The following is a 1526-nucleotide window of genomic DNA, read 5'->3' as shown; positions in this document are numbered from 1 at the left end:
ACCCTCGTGCACTTCTGGTGGGAATGCAGACTGGTGCAGCTACTATGGAAAACAGTATGGAGTTTCCTCAAAAAAATAAAAATGGAACTCCCATTTGGCCCAGTAATCCCACTTCCAGGAATATACCCCAAGAAATCAGAAAGGAAATATGCACCCCTATGTCCATAGCAGCACAATTTACAATAGCTAAGATTTGGAAATAGCGTAAGTGCCCATCAGCACATGAGTGGATTAAAAAACGGTGGTACATCTACACAATGAATACTATGCTGCTATAAAACAGAAAGAACTCCTACATTCATAACAGCATGGATGGTCATGGAGAGCATTTTGCTAAGCAAACTAAGCCAGTCAGAGAAAGATAAATATCACATGATCTCACTCATTTGTGGAATATAATGAACAACATAAACTGATGAACAAAAATAAATCCAGAGACAGAGAAGCATCTAAGAGACCATCCAACTTCAGAGAGAAGTTAGGGGAGGGGTGGGTAAGAGATCAATCTAAGGACTTGTATGCATGCATATGAGCATAACCAATGGACACAGACACTAGGGGGGTGAGGGCATGTGCTGGGAGTGAGGGTGGCCAGGGAGAGGTCAATGGATGGAAAATGAGACATATGTAATACTGTATGTAGTACTTTAACCAATAAATAATTTTTTAAAAAAGTAAATGCAGTTTCCAAAAAAAAATTAAATTTTTGACACATATTTTCAATGGGAAATAAATATTACTATTTCAACAAAATGTTATTTTATTACAGTATTCATTCCTACTGTAAAGTAAACTTATTGCATTTCAATTAAATATATATTTGTATAAGGATAATAATGTATTATGACATTTTTGTTTTGGGATGTTATTTACCATCTTTTCAATCAGTGTAGTACTTAGTTCTAATTCATTTGTTCATTTTAACAAGACTGATTGGATTAGACAAAGAAGTCCTCTAACATTTATCATAGCAAATAAATATATTGGAACAAACAAAGTAAAAAAGAGAAATATGATGGCATTAATTCTCTTACATCTGTGATATCTTAATTAACATTAAATTGTCAAATTTGAAAGTCATTTCTTTAAAACAAAGCTGAGTTAGATATATAATTTTTATATTGCTTTTAATGTTAGACATTAATAGATTTTATTAATATCTTTTATGTCCAATAATTTCTGATCATAGAAATCTAAGCATACTATTAGAAAGAACCCCCCCTCCCCCCCCCCCCCACACACACACACAACTGGTTGAGATAAAAAACAAAAAAAGAAAGAGCTTATAATGTCAGGCTTCATTCAGGGAAAAAAAATTCTACAATTATTACTGTGACTGGGAAACACAGTTGTAAAGATTAATAAAATAGCACAGAGATTCTCCATGAGGTCACAGATTACTTGTGCTAACAGATACTTTTTATATATATATATATATATATATATGACTCATATTAGCATTTAAAATAAGCCCCACAATATTACTTTCTTTCCTCTTTGCTACCTATTCCATTCTCAATTAGTGT

At 32.8% G+C, this 1526-nt stretch overlaps 1 long non-coding RNA gene across 1 annotated transcript in view; it reads left to right on the top strand.

Moving 5' to 3' along the window:
* Positions 1–538, top strand: part of LOC106725950 — an 11105-nt gene extending 10567 nt beyond the window's left edge. Inside the window, exon 3 of the long non-coding RNA XR_001361965.1 lies at positions 284–538. This is a non-coding gene — a long non-coding RNA (uncharacterized LOC106725950). The remainder of the gene's footprint in view (positions 1–283) is intronic.
* The last annotated feature ends 988 nt before the right edge of the window (positions 539–1526 follow it).

Source organism: Myotis brandtii, unplaced genomic scaffold (genome assembly GCF_000412655.1).
Source record: "Myotis brandtii unplaced genomic scaffold, ASM41265v1 scaffold204, whole genome shotgun sequence".
In the NCBI taxonomy this organism is placed as follows: Eukaryota; Metazoa; Chordata; class Mammalia; order Chiroptera; family Vespertilionidae; genus Myotis; species Myotis brandtii.
This window is presented reverse-complemented; position numbering and strand designations above follow the sequence as displayed.